Source organism: Neofelis nebulosa, chromosome 15 (assembly GCF_028018385.1).
Source record: "Neofelis nebulosa isolate mNeoNeb1 chromosome 15, mNeoNeb1.pri, whole genome shotgun sequence".
Lineage (NCBI taxonomy): Eukaryota > Metazoa > Chordata > Mammalia > Carnivora > Felidae > Neofelis > Neofelis nebulosa.
Window position 1 is genome coordinate 25566839 of NC_080796.1, and position 19854 is coordinate 25586692.

At 43.0% G+C, this 19854-nt stretch overlaps 1 long non-coding RNA gene across 1 annotated transcript; it reads left to right on the top strand.

Moving 5' to 3' along the window:
• Nucleotides 1-227: 227 nt before the first annotated feature.
• On the top strand, nt 228-7415 carry LOC131495315 (uncharacterized). Its single transcript, XR_009253883.1, has 5 exons — nt 228-1022; nt 2651-2740; nt 2995-3131; nt 4651-4819; nt 6360-7415. It is a non-coding gene; the product is annotated as an uncharacterized LOC131495315 (long non-coding RNA).
• Nucleotides 7416-19854: the final 12439 nt, after the last annotated feature.

Here is a 19854-nt window from a genome sequence, read left to right on the forward strand (position 1 = left end):
TTATCATCCATTTTGGCATATTACCCTGCCGAGTGCTTTAATGAAAGCATGATGTTTGTCAGCTCTAAACCTTAGTGTGAGTCTCCTTTGAGCCAGAGAGCCATGGTTGGTATCTAGGCAGAGGCAGATCTCCCTAACATCTTCTATATGAATGGCACAGTGGTTCCCAAGGAGAAGAGAGGAAGATGAATATCTCAACACAACCTACTTGAATTGTTACAGAAGCAGTTCAAAGGGCACCCCAAAGGGAAACAGGTATTCCAGGAGGGAGGGAGGGAAGGAGGAAGGGAGGGAGAGAGAGAGAGAGAGAAAGAAAGAAGGAAGAAGAAGAAAGAGAGGAGAGAGAGAGAGAGAAGGAAAGGGGGAGAGGAGGGCATTCTATGTTTCCTTCTAGTGAGATGGAAGGAATGGAAGATTCTCTTTTCAGGGACAGCATTATGACATCAAAATATTAATCATCCGACACTGTACACAAGGTGTTGGAGGGGAGAGCATGAAACCTTAGTCTTTCACAAGGAATAGGCTTAAAAAAGTTTCAAGGATTTTTTTGCAAATTATAAATACACTTATTATTATTTATTGCAGAGATCAGCCTTCATTAAAGTTAAATGCACAGTTAATGGGCTACTTTGTGCTTTATCTTTTGCACCCTCATTAAAGTTGAGGGTAGGCACATGCATTCCCTTAAGTATGCTAGAAGGCAAAATGATTTCAGTTTTTTTGTATTGTTGCTTCTGTTGTTTCATTAGTAGCCAATTAATTGTTCCTAATGAATTATCAAAGGCACTAACAATATCTGGGTTCTTCTTTTCCACTAACTAGCTCAACTATAGAAAACTTAATATTTTCTGGGAAGTTTTTTTTTTTTTTTTAACCCATTTCTTCTGAACTCTATTGAACTCAAAGGGATTCCTCCCACACTCCAAGAACAGCTAGAAGAAGGAGGGAGGAGAAGGTCAGAAGAGCACAGGGGTGGTAACAGCTCTCCTGAGCCTCAACCCAATGCCAGAGAAGGAGCTCCAGTAAGTAAATCAAGTCAACACCACCCCTCCCATTCCTCTGCCCTTTTATATGCAACTGTTAAATTAGCTTTAAGTTCCCTGAGGGTAGGAATAAGGTCTACTTTCCAACTGTGTTCAGGGTCTAGCACCTTACTTCATGTTAAATAACAACAATGCATTTTAATTGGCCTACTTTCAGAGCACCAGATAAAATTATTCTAATTAATTGGTTGATCTCATATTTCACTTATATTGTCAGGTTATTATTTTTCCCTTTAGGGCTCAAGACACCACTGACAGTTCAAATACTTCTTCATTAATTACCATGTCTTAGATTCCATATAATCTTATTATAATTATTTTGATATCACATTTATTGGGGACCAACATGTATTAGGAGCGATTAAGAACAGAGAATTAGTTTCAACTTTTCCCACCTATATGCACACCGAGTTGATGCTCAAAATCTGATAGAAGGTATACTTGGCTTGGCAGATGAGAGGCCTCAATTAGGTTTAATTGGGCAGACATGAAATCAGTTTCGAGAAAGTGATCGATAAACATTTTATAACGTTGGATCAAGTTTCTTTTTCAGCAGCTAAACATTTCTTGTTAACTGGCTCATCTTTTCTTCCTTGGGTTGCTGTGATACCCAACTGAGCCAAGCCCTACACTATAAGGGGGAACTAGGCAAACCAGTAGTTTTCAAGAGAAAGGGAGGCAGGAGAGAAAAGGGTTTGAAAATCAGCACAAGACCTTTACAGGGTTAAAGGACTCTGTGTGTTTAGTCTGGAGAGCGGATGTGAATATTTAAGCCATGTGAATATTTAAATGAACTTCCATGGACAGGAAATGGGTTAATTGCATATAACAGAACAAAGTCAATGGGTTGGTGTGGCAGAGAAAGAAACTTTTGCACAATAGAAGAAAAACTAAACAAACTTTGGAATCATATATACACTGGGTACCCTAATACAGATAGTACCTTGTCACTCTTAAAAAGATACTAAAGAAGCTAGATTTTTTTAATTCAAAAATAATTATGAATGCCTAATACACGAGACACGTTTATAAATAGACATGAATGGAGGTGGGGCACTTGGATGGCTCAGTTGGCTAAGTGTTGGGCTCTTGATTTTGGCTCAGGTCATGATCTCACCCATTGTGGGTTCAAGCCCCACTTCAGCCTCTGAACTGTCAGTGTGGAGCCTGCTTGGGATTCTCTCTTTCCCCCTCTCTCTCTCACTGCCCCTTGCCTGCCTCTTTCTCTCTCTCTCTCTCTCTCTCTCTCACACACACACACACACACACACACACAAAAGTAATAAACTTAAAAAAACAGATATGAACAAATCAAACTACAGGCTGCCAAGGAGCTTGGATTTTAGTGTGTGTTGTGGTGTGTGCGACGGGGGGAGGGGGGGCAGTTTGAGGACAGTACACAACATAAGCAGTCAAAGCACTTTTCCTCAGATAGAGGTATATGTTATGCCAGGAGGTCAGGGGAGTAAGGTCAGAGAGCCTGTGCAGGTCTAAGCATGTCAGTGATTTATGGAACGGGGTAGAGTTGGGATTTTAAACTAAGTGCAAAGAGGACCTTTGGAGGGTTTTAAGCAGAGAAGACACGATTTGAATTCCGTTTCTGAAAGACCACTCTGCCAGTTGTGTGGAGAAGGAATTAAGGAGGAGGAGAAGAATGGAAGCAGGGGCACCTGCAAGGAGACCACTGGTTGTGACAGGTGAGATGTGGTGGACAGATCTGGGGAAAGTTCGGGCAGCAGAGGTGCTGCTAGACAAGAAGGAACAGATGAGAGAACGGCGGGAGGGTGGCTCCCACCTCCAAGGAATGCTTGAACCAGGAATTCGGGTTTTAAGTGGGAGGTTGGAGATAAAGGTCTCTGAAGGCCCCTTCAACCCTGAAGTTGTGTAATGTTGTGGTAAATTTCAGGTGTGGCCACTCTAGATCCTCCTTTTAATCTTTCTGCTAATGCAGGAGCACTTGGCGAGCACGGACATTGATGTGGGGACGAGAGAGGGCACGGCGTCTCTGAAGGCAGAGACGTCCTACTGCTTTCCTCACTCCTGTACTTCCAGTGCCTGTGACTGTGCCTGGCGAATAACTAGTCTTTGGTGAGCAAATGAATAAAAAGATGAGAAGTGTATACATTGTTTACACCTGTAGTTGGCATTCAAACTAATTCATTCCTGGGGGCTCAGTCGGTTGGGCGTCCGACTTCGGCTCAGGTCATGATCTCGCGGTCTGTGAGTTCGAGCCCTGCATCGGGCTCTGGGCTGACAGCTCAGAGCCTGGAGCCTGTTTTGGATTCTGTGTCTCCCTCTCTCTCTGACCCTCCCCTGCTCATACTCTGTCTCTCTCTGTCTCAAAAATAAATAAATGTTAAAAAAAAATTAAAAAAAACCTAATTCATTCCTATTCAATCCACCTTGCTCTTACTGCGATGTAAGAGTTGTACTTGGCATCAACATAAAGAATAAATAGCTGCTTACTTATGTGTGCAGGTTTTCGAAGAATAGCAGTTAAGGTGGGTCAGAATGCTCTCCTCTCTCAAACTCATGGGTCTTGAACTTGTCTTTTCTTGTACACATATGCCACGTCTTCCAAATGAAGAAATGCTATAAAAACAGAAACAAATAACAAGCTGACATTCAGCAAAACCACTTGAATAGTGTTTGTGCTTGAAGGACATGTGTGCTATATGGACACTAGGGAAGGTTTTCGCCAAATTGTACTGTTAGCCATAGAGCCCAGCTCTGAGCAGGCCCTCAGTAAATGTCAGTGGATTCCCAAAGTCTAAGTTCATTGAGGGCGAGAACATGTATCAAGTGTGGTTCTTCAGTCTACCTGGAAGAGATTCAGCTCTGCTTAGGAAGTCCCCTGTTCTTATGATTCTCATTGGAATTAGACTATCACATCAAAATCTCCACATACCTGCCTTCAAATCACTCTAGATAAATTGCTTCCTGGCTTTTTGTTTTTGTCTTCATTCAATGTATAACTACCTGGTAGGTTCTAAAGACCCAACAGTGACCCCTCTAGGGGTTTTCTCTGCCTGCTCTTCCCTTTCCCTCCTATCACTCTTTGGACTGTTTCCTTTGTTTTACCTAATTCACAGAGTTGATTGCCCCTCTTGTATCATGAGGCAGAGGGAAAAACAATGATGAGGACCCAACACTAACTGGAACCTGCAACAAACAGAAGTTGTTGCCAAGGCAACCCAACCAGAGATTCCTGCATCCAGCCATCACAGGGTGGGGGGGAGTTTGGGATGAGATCACTTGAGGGGCAGGGGGACCTTTCAGGAAAAAAGCTGACCTGATAAAGGAACCAAGCAGTTGTCATTCTAAGTGATGTCTTTTTCCTTTTTCCCTTTCTCAATAAAGAGAAGAACTTGCAAAAGCCTTGAAAGATAAGCAGGCTGAGTAAACTAGGTGGGATTTCAAAGGCTCCTGTTCAATTAATCTAACTGCAGCTAGATCAGAACAGTTGTGCTCCTGGGTACAAGCAGAGGGGAGACATTAGGGCAAGGAAACAGAAGGAAGGGGGACAAGGCATTAAACACACTTCTGAACCACTATGTACGCTATAATAGGAGTGATCGCCTTTATTTATACAATGCCTTTTGTCCAGGATCCTGCGAGCACAGCACAGACATTACCTCCCTGGGCTTCCAAACACCTCTGTGAGCTGAGGATCAAGGACAGGGATTATTTTACAGATGGGAAAACTGGCACTCAAAAACCGCATATGTGCCAAGACCCCTTCACAAGATAGCGGCACAGCCAGAAACAGGATGCAGGTAAAAATAACGACAATCATTTTTTTTAATTGCTTCTTACCATCGTCCCTGCTGGATCAAGATCTATTTCACAAAATTGACTTTAAAGGGCCAAAGTCTCTTCCCTCCCTATCCTGGTGAGGCTGCATGCTCAGAATGTGGTTGTTTAAGCCCCTGACACATGGACTGAAGGGGGTCCCGGATGGGCTTGTGGACTCCAGTCGTCACATTAAAATGCTCCTGGACAGCGCTGCAACCGCACTAGACCTCGTTCTCCTGCCCTTTTAGGGGATTCATTTTGGCACCTTTCTGCCCTGTGCATTCTCAAACGGGGAATCTTCATCAATCAAACAAATGTTTATTGATTGCCTACCATGTTCAGCCCTGGTGCTATGAATGAATAGCAAATGTTACCTATAGTACTTACCTGCAAAAACGATCGTGTATACCACAGAGCCTTCTACAGAAGATGGAAGGGAAACACAGAGGAAACAAGGAATAAAGGAACAGAAAATGAACTGTTAAGATACCACAGACCAAATGGTGGTAGCAGGTGTGGCACGATTCTGAGAAAAGCATAGTATGGTGACCTGAAGTCAGAGGAGGCTTGACCAAGGAAGGCCTCTGGAGCCACTTGCTAGAGATTTGGTCTGTGAGCGGAAGGAGGTGGTGCCTCTATGAAACAGACCTCCACACACACCCTCTACACGTGCTCCACAGATAAGGACCTAGCATGCTATATTGTGAATATTTTTTGATTTACCCTGGCAACCTAACTCCTTCCTTGGACTGGGTCCTCCTGAGCAGAGACCGTGCTCTATTCTTCTCTGTATCCCGGTGCTTAGCTCTGTGCCTGGCACATAGTAGGTGATCCGTAAACCTATGATAAGTGAGTAGATGGGTGAATCAGTGAATCAAAAATGTCCTGATGACAACAGCAACAACAATGATATCTAATGCTAGTTTTCATGCAGCAAGAATTCACAGCTAATGTTAAATAAATAAATGATAATTCTAAGTTGCCACAGAGTACAGTAGGCTGTGATTTGGGAGGCGGTTGGATCTTGGCTCAGCCACTTACTATCCTTATGGCCTTAGGACAAGGCTCCAGATCTCTGTTTCTTCACTTATAAAATATGAATGAAATAATTATATTTACCTCACTGGCTGTGGTAAGGTTGAAATTAAATAATGCATGCAAAAATGCTTTGTAAAGTGTAAATCAGCATACGAGTCCCAGTCATTATTGCCATCAATAGCGTAATTTAGCATACCATTAATTTATGTCACCCATTACATACATTTCCCACCGAAGTACTATTGTAAATCATAGGCCTTTTAAGGCTGAAATGTCCTAATCTGAAGATAAATAAGGCAAAGTTGACATAAAATAATTTCTCCCAAGGTCCAACAGGCAGGACTAGAGCTAGTCTAGTCTAGCAGACTCCTGACCTGTGCTCCCTCCACAAAGCAGCTCTGAGAAGCCCCCCTGAGCAGATTAGTCTCATAAAGACGGAAACTAAGTGGCTGCCTTTCTCCCTTCTTTGTTCTCATCATTCAGTGTCACCACATCAAAACAGAACTGGACACATTCCTGCAGTCACTTCTCATCTCTACCCTCACTGAAGGCCAGATGGTACATCTCCTTCCTGAAGCTGTGGCAACGCGTGGCCAGCCTCCCAGCTCCAGTCCTACTCCCCACCTCCCATCTGGGCTCTGATGTTAAGTCATCTTTCTCAAGCACCATGTGAGCCCATCTCAGACACTTCAAAAGCCTCCGGTTGCTTCTTTTCCTAACAGCCCCCTTCATGAGGTTTGAACCTCTTATCACAGCCCTTCCCACTCTCACAGAGCCTCTTGGTTGGAGGCTGGGATGACTTCCATTATCACTATCTACCAAGCCCCCACTAGATCCTCGGTACAAGTTTATTAAACTAGAAGAATCATAACAAACCCTATGACATAACCACCCTCCCAGATTCCCCTCTCAGTTGTGACACACCAGCTCACAAATCCCTAGCCAAACCTTCCTTCCATGCACAGATTCCATGGAACAGATTCCATGACACTTGAGGGAAGCAGCTCCTCCAGGAGGGTGCTCATTCATGATATTAACCTTCTTCTCCCTTCTTATCCATCAGCAGCTGTCCCTTGTTCACGGTCCCCACCCACTTTTCCTTACCCAGTCAGCAGGAATCCCCTCACCTACCAACCCCACACACATACTCCCACTACCCCTTTGTACTTTGCACAATATACTTGCCATTATCCCCACACAACCACCCGCTCTGGTCTCCTTCAGCAAACCAGGCTCTTTTCCCATTTAGAACTGTGCCCAGGAGGAGGGGCCCTGCCAGATACCCTCACCGTATCTTCTTCCACGTGGTCTCTTTCAAAATGGGATTCTCTTCAGCAGCAGCCAATTAGTACAGAATGTCTGTTGTAGACAGCTCTTAGCATTAAGTGCCAAGAAAGCTACATGGTGTGTGTTTTAGTCTCTGCCTTTGGGGACCTTATGATATAGTTGGTGATACAAGAAATATGCAGAAAATAGTTACGTGGCTTCCAAGGTCCTTACATCTGCAGGCATTTCTCTCCCCCCCCCTTCCATGTGATTTATTTATTCGGCTTGAGCCAGCTGCCAACTGGTTATTTTCATGTCTGTGTCCTTTTTGCACTGTGCTTGTTTGTGAAGGTTTCTCTGAGTGTGTCACTTATGCTCAGAGGTATTTCTGTACATATTTTTTTTATGTATGCCCAAGCCCTCCCAGAACATAAGCTGGAGGGAGGGTTGTGGTAATTAGGTCCTTTCTATCACACCACAGACTGCTACATGCAGTGGCTTTCAGGAAATACTAGTGACAGAGGCTGGCTGAAAGAGGTCATCTGACTCAGTTGTTACTGTCACACACACACACACACACACACACACACACACACACACACACATTTGGAACTAGACTCAGTTAGAATCACAGTGCTACCTCTTCCAGAGGAATGTTAATCAACCCACATCACCTTCCTAGTGATCAAGGGACTCTCTAACTTAACATGACACCAGATGAGAAGTGACTAAGTATGCAACCGGATGCCTGGGGTCACAAAAATTGCCAGATCACTCATACTGCACTGGCAACACAATTTTACCAAGTACCTCAGGGAATCACTTTCTCCATTCCCTTCTAAATTCAAAATATGCTGTTTCTTCTATGCTTTTCCTCATGTAACATATGCTACCTCTTCCTGTTGATTCATTCATTCATTTGCAAATACTTGTTGAGCATCTCTCTATGCTGGTAATAAAACAGTGTGCCAATCAGTCTCTGCTCTTAAAGAGCTTACTGTCTAGTGACAAAACAAGCAGAAATGTAGGAAATCACCGAGTGATAAAGGTCAGAGAAGGCTTTGGTGAATGTCGATAAGAGAATTACCTAACTCAGAACAGGCAGATTTCCTCAAGAAAGTAACCTGGAAGTTTGACCTATGGATGAGTAGGTCTCAGGCAAGATGTAGGAGGAAGGAGGGAAGTGTCTACAGATGTGAGCACCTTGTAAGCCACATAATATTTTAGGCATATTTCTTTGTATCACCAACTAAATCATAAGGCCCCTGAATATGGATTAAAACTTATATACCATGTCACTTCCTTGGCATCCAAAACTAAGACCTGTCTATAGCAGTCATTCAATACCTACTGGCTGTTGCTTTAGAAAACCCTATTTTGATGTCTTGGAGCTCTCCAATTCTGAGGAAAAGCACTAGCCCTCAAGTGAGGTATCTCACCAGCCCACGTGGCTTAGTTGACAAAAAGGTGGTTGTAACATGCATCTGATGGGGAGTACTATCATCCTTTCTTCCTCAGAGAGTTTAGAAAAAATGAGACTCCCCCACACCCCAGTCTTCTTCTGTCATGAGGTGGTGAGAGCTGGGAAGTCTAGAAATATTGGCAAGTAAGAGGAGCCATGGTTGAAGATTTTCTGGAGAGCCTCTGTTGTCCGGTCACTTAGAAACCTTGTTAAGAATGACTGCTGCTATGGACTTCTTGTTCTCATCATGCGGGAAACAAGGTAGGGTGGGGTGTTCACATTCAGGTAGGCACCTCCTCTGTGATCACCCCCGATGCGGGCAAACAGCCCAGTGAGGAGTAAAGAGATGTCAGGAAGGTATCAGAATCCCACCCTCTTTCTCCCCACTCAGCCCTACCTGGCTCTTTATCAAGTCGGGCCGGAAGCACTGCCCGGGAGACGAGAGTCCCAACCACCCAGGGCAAAGCATTCAGATGATTTACTCACATGCCAATGACACAAACCTTGGAGAACATAGATTTTAAAACGCATGACTTTTCTGAAAATGCCTGGATAGTGTGAGCTGCAAATAACTAATACTCAGCAAGTAAAACATGCTATCTGAACAGGATTTTGGCTCTTAGGAGATTCTACCCATAAGTCTCCCAAGGCAAGATTCTTTGCAAAGTCATCTTCAGCTAAACTAGGAAATCTATTGAGAGAAATGGGAAAGATATATATATATATATATATATATATATATATATATATATATAGAGAGAGAGAGAGAGAGAGAGAGAGAGAGAGGGAGAGAGAAGACTCCTGGCAAGAGCCAGGAGTAGGACAGCCTTCTTGTCTCCCTTTCAGGAATGTGGGCTCTTGATACTGTGCTTACCACGGGGCTGGTATGTCACAGAGTCATTACAGAACATGGCAAACCATGAGATGAGAATTAAAACAAAAACCAAACCAAAACAAAAAAGGACAACGAAAAAAAAGGGAGAAAAGAGAGCAAAGGGCATTTAGAAAACAGATAAAATACAGACTAGAAAATAAAAGACCAGAAACTTTAAAATGAGTTAGAGACAAGTGAAAGCAGTAAGACAAAGGAAAGAGTTAAACGTTAGGCTAAAGATTTCACATGATTAAGAGTTGAAAAATAAGGCCGGGCAAACCTGGTGAGAAAACAAAGGGAAGCTCAGAGCTATCAAGGTGAGAGATTAAAATGTGGAAGTTAAAAGATGCAAGGTTATGATAAAACTAAAATCCAAAGATAAGTTTAGAGCTGGGGGAAGTGGGGCTAGGAATAGAAAGAACAAGGGTAGGGGGTGGGGAGGAGAGGGCAGAGACAGAGAGAGAGCAGAGGAGAGAAGAAAGGCGGGCACTGGGGGAGGAAGATAAGAGGACAGGCCCTCAGCTTCTGCTGCACAGTGGAGACAATGTGTCCAGGCTTTCTTCCTTGGCCTCTTTTCCCAGAGGAAAAGCTCTGCTCGGGCCTCCTTCCCCAGCTCCTTGTGGCCATCAGCCTTGCGTAAGGGCACAGACTGAGAGTCAGAAATCTGGTGGTCAGGCCCCCACTCTGACTACTTCTATCAACCCCCTAACCCTTCTGGCGTTCACCACCATGTCTGAAGTAGAAAAGTTAGCAGTAGCTAAATTGTACCCAGCCCATCAAAGACAGCCCCGGGCCAAGGAGATGCTGTGGGGTAGAGGCACTGGGATCTCCCTAGGTCCTGTCTCCTAGAGTCCCAGCTCTTTGCTCCCCTTTTGTTCTTGCTCCTCTTACCTCCACAGACTGATTTGGTTTGTCTCATTATCCCTCAGTGCCCTCCCTCCATTTGACCTTGTTTTTGGATCATTAAATGAACCCAACGTCTTTCTGGTTCTCTAGGGCGACTCCGGACTTCCCAGCGTGGATCTTAATTCTGCATAATGCTGGGCACGGCAGCTCTATTTCTTCTGATGGTAACAAACTCGGATTCTAATTCCAACCAGCTGTCTTAGAGCATTGGCCACAAGGGAGATCAGGAGAATATGTGTGTTTGGTTCTACATAAACCCATCCTGACTGCTAGAAAAACAGAGCATGCTGTTCCTATGTGAGGGGCAGCCCAATTCATTTTCTAAAATCAAGACACTTTGGGGGAAAGCAAATCTCATATTTCTCTTGTTCTTTGCCCTCAACTAATTCTTTGAAGTGTAAAGACAGCACCATGGGAGGAATATATCCTGGTGTTACTACCACAGAGAAATCCTGGGAAGTGAGAGGTTTTTGTTAGCATTGAGATGATGTCCATTCAAAGCTGTCATGCCTGACATTGCTTCCTGTCTCTTCACCTTAATAATGAGTTCCCAGGTATCAAGTGAAGGCTCCCTAAGTAGTGCAACAGGAGAAGCATACATCTGCGGTGCCGCAAGTGACAACAGGGACCGATTTTCATGCTGCTTAAAGCACACGATATGCCACTCTTATAGCACAGCAGCTCACAAAATCTCCACACGGTGATGATGCTAGAGAAGCGTATCCACTCTGAAGTATCAGATCTTCCTCTTGATCAACTAAACCTGCAGACAGAGCAACTAATTGGGTCCCACGTGCTGGATGCAGAGGGACCTTAAAACTTTTTTTTTTTTCCCCAGAGTGACTTGAGGGTGGAGAACACAGTACAATTTAATGTAGACAACTGTGAAGTGTTGTCTTAGGGCAGGGAATCCATGGAGTGAGCCCAGTGTGCATGTTAAGTGAAACCAAAGAGCTCCAGAGTGGGTCAGGCAAGCCCTGCGAATGACTTGCTTGGCTAGCTAGGATACCATAGCATCCTCTTGATAAATGTGACCTCCTCTGAAGATCTAGGTCAAGGTAAGGGGAGGGAATATCTTTTGTTGGTTAATCCCAGTGCTATTCATTTCCCCTGCGGCTGGATTAGTGTCCTTTCAAAAAAAGAGCTAGGAAAACAGTAATCAGTGTGTCAGGTTATCAATTGAGGGCTCACAGCTTACCATTCAACCAAAAAAGCAGAGGAGGACTTAGGTAGGAATGTAGTCTCTTCTAAAATCCCCAGACTTTCCTTTATCCACAAGCACCTTCCCCCCCAAAACTTTCAGAACAGCACGCACACCCTCAGACATTTAGAAGGCTTACACCATTGCCTGATGCGGATGTTATTTGAGATACAGCTCTATAAAAGTCTATAATGATAAGTAATGAGTCTCATTATTCATTTGGGTTTGGCACACATGAAGCTGACACATGTCAGGTGTTTAACCACTCCTCCCTTCTCCTTTCAGGATTTTCTCCAGGTAGAATCTAGAGCGATGTCTCAGGCTTCTTGGTGACTGAGGAATCCAACTCTGTTCTGTCTCGTTTTATGGAAGCAGTGCTGGGATGCCTGGGTAGCTCAGTCGGTTGAGCGTCTGACTTCAGCTCAGGTCATGATCTCGCAGTTCACGAGTACAGGCCCTGAGTCAGGCTCTCTGCTGACAGCTCAGAGCCTGGAGCCTGGTTGGGATTCTGTCTCCCCCTCTGCTCACACTCTGTCTCTCTCTCAAAAATAAATTTAAAAAAAAATTTAAAAATTAAAAAAAAAAAAAAAAGCAGTGTAGAGCTCAAAATGATTCACCTCCCATCCTCTCAAAACACAGCTTGGTCACATCCCTAGATTCTGTTGACAAAACTTCCCCGAAACTCCTCTTTTGTGGATACGAGAATAGTCAATGACTCTTCAGCATCTGTATTTTCAGGATTTTGTGAACATGCTCTCAACCTTTCGCATCTTATTGTATTATGAATTACTTCATGCATTTTGACTCACACTCTTTCTGAAACAGCACCTGAATTCATCTTCTTTATGAATCTTCTCTCTGTTGGAAACACTAAAGGCTTTACCCTTCTCCTCACAGGCCCAAGTACATGTTCCTTCCATAGAAGGACTTTTCTACCAGCAGAAATAAATCTCCTAGTATCATCTTAGCACAAATATTTTATTTTATTTTATTTATATTTTTTAATGAAATTTATTGTCAAATTGGTTTCCATACAACACCCAGTGCTCATCTAAACAGGTACCCTCCTCAATGCCCATCACCCACTTTCCCCTTCCCCAACCCCCCATCAACCCTCAGTTTGTTCTCAGTATTTAAAAGTCTCTATGACTGGCCTCCTTCCCTCTCTGTAACTTTTTCCCCCCATCCCCTCCCCTCTGGTCTTCTGTTGAGTTTCTCAGAATCCACATATGAGTGAAAACATATGGTATCTGTCTTTCTCTGCCTGACTTATTTCACTTAGCATAATACCCTCCAGTTCCATCCATGTTGCTACAAATGGCCAGATTTCATTCTTTCTCATTGCCAGTAGTATTCCACTGTATATATAAACCACATCTTCTTTATCCATTCGTCAGTTGATGGACATTTAGGCTCTTTCCATAATTTGGCTATTGTTGAGAGTGCTGCTATAAACATTGGGGTACAAGTGTCCCTATGCATCAGCACTCCTATATCCCTTGGGTAAATTCCTAGCAGTTAGCACAAATATTTTAATAACCCAGTTTCTTTTAATACCTACTGAGCCAATGGTAGTAAGATGAAGACAGAGGATTCTCAACCCACAAAGGTAATTACGATTTGGGGAGAATCACTAAATATGATAAAATTGTAAAAACCAAAAACAAACAAAATCTGTGAAGATGGAGTAAAATGTTCAGACTGCGTGAGCATTACCTCCAACTCTTCTTTTTAACTCTCAGTGTTCTTGTTAAGTCACACTGACACTGAGTAATAGGAAGAGAAAGAGTTAGGTTGAATTGAGGATAGCAAGAAGTTCAGGATCCCACAGCGAGTGACAAAAGGAACAAGAGATGATCATTTTTAAGATACCACCCATTGGAATATATCAATGATGTATGTTATTTTTAAAAAATAAAGAAAAGAGTCAAGCGACTCAATTTTCTTTTACTAGTAGGAATTCAGCTAGAGTAGCTGTGCAGGATGGGGACATTTATTTTATTTTCAGATGCACATATTATGAAAACAGTCCACATGAGAGCCATGAATGTTACCATAATTCTTAAAGGAGCCATCAGAGAGAATGGGCTCTGGAGCTGAATAACAGATACGTATGTCCTTCTAGCGGCGTCACTAAGGAACGACGTGATCAGGACTGAAGTTGTGCACACAGACTGCCTACACAACCGTATGTAAACTGAATGTCTCAGCGCTCCAGTATTGCCTGCCTGCCTTAAATCACCATTTCCTAGGTGCCTACCCAAAAGGCTTATCTTCTCCTGCACATCTAATGGGCAATCAAGTAAATGCAATACATTTAGACCTCTAGAGCCGTAGAGTTGGAGAGGACTTTAGTAATATAGCCTTGTAACCCAGTTCTTCCTCAGTAATACTGTCTTTTCCCTCACATTATAAAATTGGCATTTGCACATTTTAAGGGATATACAGAAGAGTATGGAAATGAAATAATAATCTATAATTCAATTATCAGAGTTCGGGATATCTTTTCTGAGGGGGAAGGATGATATATATATATATATATATATATATATATATATATATATATATATATATAATTATTTGTATATATCGGTGAACATATGTATGGTGAACATATGTATGTGTGTGTGTGTGTGTGTGTGTGTATATATACACACACACACACACACATTTCTATATACATATGCATACATGGACACATACACTTTAAGCTTACAAAACTGAGATTCTAACTCGTTTTTAACAATATGTACATAATGTGAATTTTCCCATGTCAATAAAACTATCCCTCAAAAACCACAATTAATTGGGGTGCCTGGGTGGCTCAGTCAGTTGAGTGTCCGACTTCAACTCAGGTCATGGTCTCTCATTTCATGACTTTGAGCCCCACGTCGGGCTCTTTGCTAACAAACAGCTCAGAGCCTGGAGCCTGCTTCAGATTCTGTGTCTCCCTCTCTTTCTCCCCCTCCTCTGCTCATGCTCTGCCTCTGTCTCTCAAAAATAAATAAATGTTAAAAAAAATTAATTTATTGACATGAAATTCATATAACATAAAACTAACCATCTAAAAGTGAACAATTCAATGGCCTTTAGTACATTCATGCTGTGTGACTACCACCCTATCTAGGTCCAACACATTTGTCACTTCTAGATAAAACCCCAGACCCATTAAGGAGGTTTCCCCCATTCTTCCCTTCCTCCAGTGCCTGGACACTACCAATCTATCTTCTGTCTTTATTAATTCACCTCTTCTGGATATTTCACGTGGACATCGTACAATACATGACCTTTTGTGTCTGGCTTCCTTCCCTTAGCATAATGTTTTCAGGGCTCATCAATACTTCATTCTTCTTTATGGATGAAAAATACTCTACCATATGTATATGCCACAACTGGTTTACCCCTTCACCCATTAATGGGCATTTGGGCTGCTTCTACCTTCTGGCTATTGTGAGTACTGCTGCTGTAAACAAGTGTGCACGTGTACTTCTTTGACTACCTGTGTTTTGGTCCTTTTGGGACTACACCAAGGAGAGGAACTACAGAGTCATATGGTCATTCTACGTTTAACTTTTTAAGGAAGTACCAAATTGCTTTCTATGGCTTTTTGATCAGTTTACATCTCTACTAGCATCAATGCACAAGGGTTCCAATATCTCCACATTCTCACCAGCATTTTTTTTTTTTTCTGTGATAGCCATCCATTACAGTGGGTGTGGAGTGATACCTCATTATGGTAAAACCACAATTTTTAAATGGCATCTGTTTTTTCCATAATATATTAAGTAGTCCCTGCCCTGTTGGCATTCAGGTTGCTTTGAAACTGTCCCTATTATAAATAACTATGTGATGAAATCTTTATCTAAATCTTTAATTAAATCTCATTATTTCCTTAGTGAAAGTTCCTGGGGGCAGTCATCTGACTTTGCAGGTCAAGAAGCTGAGTTACCAGGAGCTGAGACCAGAACTTGCGTTTTCTATACCTCGGTCAGTGCTTTCCTGTGATTTTCTGATGAGGTTGGGTCAGTATTTTATATGGCAGATATATAGCAAATTAGGTGGAACTCAGCTAAAAGCAGCGAATTCTTCAGCGTTGGGTCTGATGCTCCGTGGAAATAACTCCAAAGTCACTGCTGGCACTGTTTTCACTCATTCTATTTTGCCGTAAGTAGAAAAAGGGCTGTAAACACAGCAGAATTCTATGCGCTCACACACACTGTTGTATACTGTGTACCATCAACAATTTTACATGCATCGCCTTCAACAAAGGCTACCATAACTCCATCAATTCTGTAACATGCTACAGACTCTCGGTGGAGTGGGTTCAACTCAATCACACCGAGTCAGCTGCCCTTCTGTGACATTGTTTTTCCACCTCCACGGCATTCCATGGGTGGCTGGAAGAATGATGTGTCGATCTGTGCTGTCATTGATAGACCTCTAGTTAAATGGCATTTTCAATGAGGTTCGAGCTGGAAAGAGAGTGAGATCCAATGATACATTCTGAAGTTTTTAGTGAGATCCCAGAAAGAAATATATCCAGCCACATACAGTGCATAAAACTACAGTCTGTTTCCCCTCTAATTGGTAATAAATGTAAATGTTTAGTTATGCCTGACTAGGGAGCTATGAACAACACATCTGTCTGACTGCTTTTTCAGTCTTCACAAGGACTGCAGCATTTATACCATCTGTAGCTTGTGGAAGAAGAAAGAGACAGAGAGAAAGTAAGACTGAAATTTAGAGAATGGATGTTCTTGGAAGTACACCGGGAATTGATTCATTCAACAAATATTTATTGAGCATCTATATGGACTGGGCACCAGGCAAGAAAAAGAAGATGCTGTTGATTTGGAGGAGATAATAAGTATCTTCCCTTCCTAAATGCTAAACTAACTGATGGGATATTGTCAGGCAAATGGAGACATAAATGTCAAATTTGGCATTGAAAAAAATTTCCCAGTATCCAGTATTAGGTTGGGGTAGGAGTGGGTTTCCTAAGAATGGATTCCACAATGATATAAGCCCACCTGTCCAGATGCAGGTGGCACGGGAGCACTGCAGGCCTTGCCCACAAGGGCAGAGCATGGACTGTTTATCTCAAGTCTTGGCCAGAAGCAGAGCAGGCAGGCTGTCTGCAGTTCAGCAGGGTCCAGAGAAGAAGAGGAGGAGGCCAGTCTTCCTCTTACACTCAGTGAGATGAGTAAAGGGGCAACAGAGAGACACCAGGACACAAACACAAATACTCTGGCTCTTGGCCCTGCCTCTAGGTTAGGGTCACATGGGAGCTTTAGCAAAACTGAGACTCAGTCCCCAAATCCAGAAATTCTGATTCCTCTGGATTCAGTTTGAGCCCAGGCATGGATATTTTTAAAACTCCCTCATGTAACTGTAAATGTGCATCCAAGGGTAGGGAATCACCTAACAGAAAGTGAGGGGAAAGGAGTCCCCATTCCACACAACTTAGCAGATACAATGAGGGGTATGGATGAGGGGGAGCTCCTAACTTCCAGGCTCTCTCATTCTCCTGGGATAGACTCGTGAAAGCAAGCACAGTGCTATTTGCTGAGTGCTGTGGGTCCTCAGACAGTGGAAAGACCAAAAACCTGGGGTTCCAGAGACCCCAGGACCATAGATGGCCCAGGTTCTGAAGATCACTGTGGCAAGCTGTGGAAGACACAACCAAGAGAGGGAGGCAGGTGACCACAAGACCTTCATATGAAGTTACAATAGAGCAAGAGGGAGAATGATGGAAAAAGGAAGCAAGATAGCAAGGGACACAGACTGCTCATTAATTAGCATCCTTCAGGGTTCGGACTTGGGATAACAAGCCTTCCTTCTCAGAGCAAGCTGTCTGTGGTCTGCCTTAGCCATATGTACAGACTCCACTGCGGGGCTGTGGGGCGGTGCTGAGGAACTCAATAGTCTTAAGTTACACTGAGGATTAGAGGAGAGGATGCATTTCGAGTGCATAGCCTAGAGGCCAGCACAGGGCATGTCCTGATAAGATGTTCAGTGCTACTGTGCAGTTTGCTTCGAGAAGGCAGAACCTGCAGCAGCACAGGGCTTTCCTTGGCTTGTTTGCTTGAGCTCTGATGCACCTGTGTGGAGGGGGAGATTTTTTTTTTTTTAAATGACTTTTCATGGGTTAAAAGTTTTACAGAAATGCCAGATATTTCAGTCCATTTGGGGGGTTCAAATATCATTAATGGCAAGAAAGAAAGAAAGAAAGAAAGAAAGAAAGAAAGAAAGAAAGAAAGAAAGAAAGAAAGAAAGAAAGAAAAAGTTGTGCAATCCCAAACATTAGATCTTAATGCGTTTTACTGAGAACTAGGTCAAACAAGGATTCAGTACCAAACAAGTATTTTTTTTCATTCATTTGATCCTAGTAGCTAACCTGTAAGGTACATCTTTAAAAAAATTTTTAATGTTTATTTATTCTTTGAAAGAGAGACAGAGCACTAGTGAGGGAGGGACCGAGAGGGAGACACAGAATCTGAAGCAGGCTCCAGGCTCTGAGCTGTCAGCACAGAGCCTGACACAGGGCTCGAACTCAGGAACTGCGAGATCATAACCTGAGCCAAAGTTGGATACTTAACCGACTGAACCACCCAGACGCCCCTGTAAGGTACATTTTACAATCCCATTTTACAGACAAGAAACTGAGTTTAGGAGAAGTTAAATAATATTTCTAATGTCAGCTTTTAAGTGACAAAAGAAGGATGAAATATCAAGGCTTTAGGTTCATATCTGTCTCTGTGTCAATTATATTACAGGAACATAACAGTGCTTATTACTATCAGAGACAAGAGGATAGGAAAGCTATGATTCTTAAATCTTCCCAAAGCACTCCCTATAAGTCACCTTTGTGGCGTACAGAGAAAGGATTTTACTAGCTTGAGAATTCCTGCTTTGCTCTATCATCCAGAGTCATCACTCTTTCTCCTCTACACACTGCAAAAATTCCTTGTGTGAAGGCAAGAGCAAATTAATATTCACACTTTCTACAAATTTATTTTTCAAGGGGTCTCTAGGAGACCCTGCAGACTGTGGAAAGATGAGAACTTTCTGAACTCAGAGTCACTTTCTCCCCCAAGTAACTGCTTGCCACGTCCCTTACACAAGTGTCTTCACCGCTTGTTTTATGGGCCTGCAGACCATCCACGGGAAATACTGCGGAGAATATTGGCTGTAGACTCCTTAAATGTTCACTTGCAACTTGCGTTTGATGGATGGCCTGTGACCAAGTGAATGAATGAATGTTGGGGAAGACTGATATTGTGGAATTCAAAAGGTAGCAGAGATGCTGTGCTTTACCTAGAGAGCAGTTTTAAGAGGATCACAGCCTTCAAGGGCTGAGCTTGTGAGGGTCCGACTCAATGGCTGTGGAGTCTGACAGGACGGCGGGAGGCTGAGAGGGAAACAGAGGTGTCCTCGTCTCTCCCAGGGTCTGGTAACAAAGCCCTTCGCTAGGGCTGTAAGTGCTTGATGTCGTTACTCATCTTAATTTCAAATTCGTTCTTTACTCGAATCAGTCAGACCTCGTGTGTCAGCAGCGCCACACAATACCACTGGTCTCCAGGCCTTCCCGGAGGTCCTATCTTGGCAGCACTTCCCGCTGACTTGCAATTATCTTCACCTGCCTTTTAAAAAGGCACTTGACAAGGAAAGTCATAGTTAAGGAGGAAGAAACGGTCACTCCGTATTCGCATTCTCGTATTCTCGCGAGACGATCGCAAACCAAAGTGGTGCCTCGAAGGAGCTTCGTTCCAGGTAGCGGCCTCAGTGCAATTCCATGCACATTTATGGAGCTCATTCTCTGCGTGGGACACTGTGATAGAGACTCTCAGAGCCTCAAGGATAAATGAGTCCTAGGCCTCATCTTTCAGGTGGAAACACTGTAGTGGGGACTAAGATATGTACGTAAGTAACAAGGCTTCCTGGAGTCTCTGTTGTTTAATAGCTATCTACAGTAAGATCACATGAAATTTCATTGCAATGACCGTGAACACCTATGTTACCATCCATCTTATTTAATATAGGTTTAGCCACAGATAAAAAAGTAAAAGGTCACACATATCATTGCAGCACTAACCACTCTGCTGTAGCATGTCATGTCAATGTCATATTAGAAGTATTTTTGAATACAAGGTTTGAAACATCAGGGGCTATGAATAATGGAGAACTATGAACACTTTCCTTTGTCACGTAAGGGTACTCCAATGGTGTTTTAGGTCTAAGAGTTTCCTATCGAGAACTCTTAAAGTTT